The 6,511-nt window shown below is 28.3% G+C and overlaps 1 long non-coding RNA gene across 1 annotated transcript; it reads right to left on the bottom strand.

Annotated features, from left to right (window-relative positions):
- Window positions 1–657: 657 nt before the first annotated feature.
- On the bottom strand, window positions 658–1,892 carry LOC145169390 (uncharacterized). Its single transcript, XR_013742465.1, has 3 exons — window positions 1,535–1,892; window positions 1,331–1,454; window positions 658–835 (listed from the first exon to the last, which is right to left on the bottom strand). It is a non-coding gene; the product is annotated as an uncharacterized LOC145169390 (long non-coding RNA).
- Window positions 1,893–6,511: the final 4,619 nt, after the last annotated feature.

Below are 6,511 nucleotides of genomic sequence, written 5' to 3'. Positions count from 1 at the left end.
GAGTCACTCACTACAGACGAACCTCCATGACCACGTTGAGAGGTGTCAGGATTTGAACATGGGTTAATAGGTTATCCACTATATCTTCCACATGCCTTACCAAGTCACCAAAATCCAAGTGGTTTGTATCTATAAGCTGTTTTGTTTGCCAAACACTTAAATACTTATCAGATTATTGCTTATCCCCCATCGCTATAAGTTAATCCAAACACTTTTGCAAAAACCGTTTTCTCACAACGCTATAAGCTAATAAACTATAAGCTAATTTATCTAAACATCATCTAAACAAAATCATTGAACATTCCATATACTCTTTAGTAGCACTAAGTGCCTAAAATTAAAAGTGCCATTTAAAATTATTCTAGAATTTCTTGAAACGCATGCATATGTTAGAAATATTAATACATAAAATGAACCTAAATGATTTTCAGATTTATATATTTACATATATATTTTTTAATATCATGACTCTTATGAATCAAGTTACGGATACACAATCCACATTTCCGAGTCACGAGTAGACAACTATGATTAAGTCCATTGTTAGATAACTTTTGGTAAATTTGGCCCTAGCAACTTGCTATGGGTTGTCTTTTCTTTTTTAATTGAAAAATTCAGCTACTAAAAAAAATTAATTCTTCAAAATTGATTAAAAACTTTCGTTGCAATAGATATAGTTATTTGATTAAATTTGATTTTCAATAGATATAGTTATTAATTTACAAATAAAACCACAATTATGATAATAAAATTTGCTTACAATTTAAATAAAAAAAATAACATAAAATTTTCAAATTCCAAGAGCATCCCTTTCTCCAAACATAGAAGCTTCCATCTACAAGAGGTGACCATCGTAATAATAGAAAAAAAAACTTAATAGGATAACAAAAGTATTAAAATTGTAAAAAGTATTATATATATATATATATATATATATATATATATATAATAACAGTAAAATTCATGTTACTAACCGTCAATATATATATATATATATATATATATATATATATATATATATATATATATATATATATATATATATATATATATATAATTTGTTCAAAACTACCCTTTCAAAAAATACATATTATTAGGGTTTAGGGTTGAATTCTATTGGGCCAAAAATATCAATTGAAACACCATCATCCAGTTAACCATTTTTCGCAGGTGGATATTGGACTATCAAATTTAAAAGAAAAAACACAACGAAAAAAAAAACCGTGTACATGAAAAAACATTGTAATAGCTTGTTTAACTTTGACGAAGTTATATGACCATAAAATCTACATAGATGATGAGTAATAGAGTACGCATGATAATATGGTACCTTGTGTTGTTCTTTATTTGTAGTAGACGAATTTAGTAACGGGAGAGATGACTTCTTCGACGTGGTTCTTGCAAGTATGCCCTTTGAAACAGGGGACATGATCAAATCAGTAGGACTCGTATACCTATAAAATAATACATACCCATAAATTATAACAATCATTTTTCTAAAATGATCAGAAAAATAAAATAAAAAACTGATTACATTTCTGGGTATTTGAAAACCTTCGGTATAATAAGAGGAGTAGGAGTAACTGCCGTCGGAACTAGAGGCCTGAACAGCAGCGGTGTTTGTGGTGGCGATGGAGATTTGGGGGATGTTTGATCCATTGATCCTAGTGTTTATTTTTTTTCAGAGAGAAGTGTGATAAAAATGGTGTGTATGTGTGTGTGTCTTTAGGGTGTTTTGAGGTAGAAGAAGGCAAGAAAGTGGGTGGTAATAGGATGGTGGGAGATGGGTAGAGAGAACCATCCAATTTTGTGGGCCACGGTGGCGGCGGTGGTGGTTTTGTCTTACCTTTTGAAAATAAGATATATTTTCCGGTGGACTTCAAATTTTTGTACCTCAATCCATTTCATCAAAATTATTTGATTCCTTTTTTTCTTTTTGTAACAAATGACAAAAATTAAAGATATAGCAAAAAAACAAAACCATTGAATAGGATATGATTAGGCAATAAAGTCATCTAAATTAGGAATATGATTAGGGGTGAATATGCTAACGTATCAATTATTTTTATTCAAAGTTAATTGAATGGCAGATATGAACTTTTAAATTCTTAATAAATAGAAACTATCTGACTTAATTTTTAAAAATATATACTAAACGTGTATTTTAGTACTTGGATCCGGACGGATTATGTAATTTACTCAAAATAATTAATTAATAAAAAAAAAGAACCTTTAATTCCAAAAGCAACATGTTAAGTTGAACCTTGATTTATAAAACTTTTCTCACCAATTTAATCAAATTTATCAAGTAAGGACTAATTAAATTGGGCTAGTGGAAGACTTAGAATTTATTATATGTTAATGGTCAAAGATAGGGCCTTGGGCTTATGGGCTCTTCTTGTATAATTAATATATTTTTATTTTCATAAATCCGGAATTAATTTTACTTAATTAATTTTTTATTTAGTAAAATTCGGTTAATTAGAGACTTAATTGCTTGACAGTTTTTAGCAATTAATTTCGGTTGACGGTTTACAACTACCATTGGAAGACTATAAATACATGGAATCATACAGAATTTGAAAACTAATGAAACACACACTTTCTCTCAAAAATTCGTTATTCATATCATAAGGGATCATGGTGATTTTCGATATATTCAAGATCTGTTCTTGAATTGATTGTTGCATCCTCAAGACAGACCCATTACATGTCAATTTCTGTCTTAGGACACTGCAATTCGTAGACCTCAATCTACATATTTTCGTATTTGTGATTATTTTGTAAACATCAACATTCAAGTATGTTTTTCTGATTATGAATCTTGTATATAAATTTGATTTATTTGTGCTTATGTTTACTGTATTTCATGTTTTGATTACTTTTGTCATAACAATATATGGATCGGAAAAGGGTTATTGGTATAATGTGTTTGAAAAGAATTATCTATTATAATGGTTCAAGTCTCGTTATATATAAACATATAGTTTATTAGTAGGATTTAGAGGCGTGAGTTAGCGGTTAAAAATAAAATAAAATAACATATGGATCAAAATAAACAAGTATTACAAGTATACTTTAACTTTGCAATTGATGTTGATTTTTGTATTTGTCATAAATTAATGGTTAAATAAGTCCGAAAAGAATCCGGAATAGAATAATGGACCAAATTTTGGTCGTAAAGTTAAAACGAAACAAAATTAAAATATATTATTATTTTAAAATAATATAAGTTGTTTAAAACAAACATGAGCATAAACACTTCTACTATTTTAGTATATTATAAGATGAACAAAAACACTGAATCATTCATCGGTCAATTCTATATAGTAAGTGGCCGAACAGTTGATACTGTGATTCAGACCCTCTTTTTAAAATTTCTGAACATTTGCAACAACTCTGCTGTTCCATCCATGTACTCATTTATTGCGTCATTAATATCAATATACCCATATCAATAAATTAATATATTTTAAAAAATGATTTAGGTTTGTATCTGATAAAACAAATAAAAATATCTACTATATTTTTTTTTTATAGTTTTAGACTTTTAGTCACATACTTATACAAAAAAGTTATAAATCATTCTTATATATTAAGTAAGGTAAGCAGTATATATGACCATTTCAATTTATGTAGACAATGATATGAGTAAAAATTAATATTTTTGTTTAAAATGAAAACGGATCATATAGGTAAAATGGGTAAAAATGTCATATGGTTCACAAATTATTGTGTATTCAAATGCATAAAATATTCTAAATAAAATTATTCAAAAATAATATATTATCTTTTTATTAATATCGGTTTTGGTGACATCTCCAACTCTTCACCTCTTGGGATAGTGTATTATCCACCTCGTATGTTTGGAACATTGGCGAACCCATTATGTAGCACATGCTACCCTTCAAATTTGTTTGTCATATGTAAATTTAATGTAATTTTGTAGAAATCTATCATAAATTCCTCTTAAATCCGTTGGAAACCCTTGAGGCATGGGAGCTAGCACATCACTATCTTCACTTTTACAATGATTTTAATGTTTGTACAAAATATACTTTTCAAGAACAAAACCAAAAGAAAGAGAGTAGAATATATTGATATGATTGCATAGTGAAAAGAGCATATATCCCATGTTATGACATGATCAATGCCACACTTCCACAATATAGATATACACACGTGAGATTTTATATCAATACGTGGCATACAATATCATAATGTATACTTCTCAATTAAGCAGGTAGACTCAACGTGATGTGCATTCAGCCCTCCCAAATAGTCATGAACTCACTTTGGTTTTACCAAGTCTTAGTCACTTTAGGGGGAAAACAAAAGAATAAGACTTATCCAAGGAAACCTAATAGCTCTTTTAGTCACCTATATAAACCCTCCTAATGGTTCATAATTTCGGCCATCCTTATTCCTAAGAGAAAAACCAAAAAATCCTTCCTTTCCTTTTTAGCTGTAACACCCGCAGATTCGGGCTAGTCAATTAAGATATAATAAGCATTAAAAATGATTTTTTTTATAGAAATTATGTAGGATAAATAATCTTTATCAAAGTAATAGTTATGGTCAAAAATTGTAACTTATTTCACGTAATAAAGAATAATTAGATGAATATTATGTGTTTCATGATTATTATAATATAATAGGAAAAATTAGTCGAATTGTCCGTACATTGTAAAAATAAGTGCGCAAAAACATATATATATATATATATATATATATATATATATATATATATATATATATATATATATATATACACACATACATACGTATATTATATTTAGAAAGTACACGTCTTCCCGATCCCGAAAATATAAATTTCGTAGAAATCCGACTCGGTATGAATTAGATATGATTTTTATAAGATATAAAAGTCAGCCGCGCACAATTAATGTACGCTGTAAAAAGCTACGAAGAGAATGATTGACTTTTAGCTAAAACCACCAAAAAGAAAATCGTAGTACTCTTTAAAATAAGAATTTTGAGAAAAAACAATGCCAAAAACGGAGTCCGTACGAGAGAGTTATGATTTTAGCAAAATCATTTAATTTTATAAAAATATGGACGAAAAATAAATTCAAAATTAGCCGACGGAGTCTAAACGAAAGTTGTAGATCTCGTCCATAGCTACGAGTGGGTATAAAGAACATAAAAAACGGAGTTCGTATGAACGAGTTATAATTTATAATAACATATTTACGTATTAAAATAAAGTATAAATCATATATATATATATATATATATATATATATATATATATATATATATATATATATATATATATATCATTAGAAAGATATCGACGATGCGGTTGTTATAAGACTAGTGATGAGTACTTTCGACATTAGTTTAGTACAAATATTGTTAAATCTATTTAAAATTGTAGTATAAGGGGATGTTTAGTCATTTTAATAACTATAAGGTCATTAAGTAACTATAGATGGTAGGTTTTGAAAATTCAATTACTATAAATAAGATGCTCTAGGCTCTCATATTTCTTGCACCATTCTCTCGATTCAAGAGTCTTTCTCTTCTTATCCCCCGAGTTTGGAGTCATCACTTTAACAAGTGAGTGCATAGTCCCTTTAATGAACATGATTTTAATACAAGTATTTATTAAAGTATTAAATATATGTTTGTGTGTGAAATATTTGTTATTGCCTGAAATACGTGTTATATGCATATCTGATAATATATGATAATTTAGGGTATAGAATAAACCTAAATTAATTGAGATGAATATCGGGTAGTATCTCCTTATGAGTACAGGTGAGATATATACGGAGGGTCGAGCTTTAAAATTTTCATTGATCCGAGAGCATGTATTAGACATAGTCATTCATCCCAAGTCCGAGAGTATAGAGTGGGCATAGTCATTTGTCATTAATCCAAGGGCATGAATTAGACAAACCTGATTCGGGAGTATGGATTAGGTAAAGCTGTTAATTTTAGATCCGGGAATATGAATCATGTCGTTGTGAGGATCGACGGGGTGGGGTAAAATTGCTTATATGAGGTGAAATTGTATATATTGTGATTTATAAAGTATATATATATATATATATATATATATATATATATATATATATATATATATATATATATATATATATATATATATATATATATATATATATATATGGTATAACATTGTGGGATAGAAATCCCTATGTACTCACCAGGTTTCCCAACCTGACTCACTCAGTTTATTTGAATCACAGGTATCGATGCGAAGATACATTACACTGAGAGATTAAAGGAGATGTAAATCATTAGTGTAAATGAATGTAAGGTCTGTTTATGCTTATGTTTCTACATTGACGATGACATCCCGATGTTTTAAATAAAAATACATTTATTCGGAAATGCTTTGATAACATCATTATCATGTTTCTGGGAACAAATTTCGCAATACTAATATTTTCAAAAAGGATAATCTGATTTTTAAATAAGCATAAATAAAATTTTTAAAATGACCGTGAATTTGGGGATGTCT

Source organism: Lactuca virosa, chromosome 4, assembly GCF_052849685.1.
Source record: "Lactuca virosa cultivar CGN04683 chromosome 4, Lactuca_virosa_CGN04683_v6, whole genome shotgun sequence".
Taxonomy (NCBI): Eukaryota; Viridiplantae; Streptophyta; class Magnoliopsida; order Asterales; family Asteraceae; genus Lactuca; species Lactuca virosa.
The sequence above is the reverse complement of the archived record's forward strand: the minus strand, read 5'-3'. Positions and strand labels throughout refer to the sequence as shown.